Genomic DNA, 686 nt, shown 5'->3' with positions numbered 1-686 from the left:
AAAAAAAAAAAAAAAAAAAAAAAAAAAAAAAAGATATACTATTGGATACCATGTAGAAAGCACTGCTGGGACTTCCCTGGTGGTCCAGTGGTTAAGACTCTGCACTTCCACCGCAGGGGGCCTGGGCTCAATCCCTGGTCAGGGAACTAGATCCCATATGCATGCCGTAACTAAGAGTTTGCATGCCACAACTAAGGAGCCCATGTGCCACAACTAAGGAGAGGGTGAGCCACAACTAAGGAGCCCAGAAGCCACAACTAAGGAGCCCAGACGTGACAACTAAGGAGACTGCCTGCTTGGACTAAGACCTGGTGCAACCAAATAAATAAATAAATAAACACTTAAAAAAAAAAAAAGATGAGTTTTGCACCTTTTTTTTTTACACAAAAGTTGAGTGTTCAAAACTTTTTGACTTTTCTATGATTATAAATGGCCACGAGTAAATTGCTACCTAGGCAAATATCTCCCCGCATTCCACACCTCCACACCAAATACATCTGATCTGAATCTTCAGGGTAAAAGTCATATATCATCTAAGACACAGAAAGGAACTTTTTTCAGAAAGAAACATGATATGGAGCGAGCATACTGAAAACGGTTATTCAGAAATATTTTCATCATTATACGATTATGTTGCGATAAACTATGCTTGACACCTATAAACACTTTCGTATCTGCACAACTAA

The sequence above is a fragment of the Lipotes vexillifer genome, unplaced genomic scaffold, assembly GCF_000442215.2.
Source record: "Lipotes vexillifer unplaced genomic scaffold, Lipotes_vexillifer_v1.1 scaffold1339, whole genome shotgun sequence".
NCBI lineage: Eukaryota > Metazoa > Chordata > Mammalia > Artiodactyla > Lipotidae > Lipotes > Lipotes vexillifer.
The sequence above is the reverse complement of the archived record's forward strand: the minus strand, read 5'-3'. Positions refer to the sequence as shown.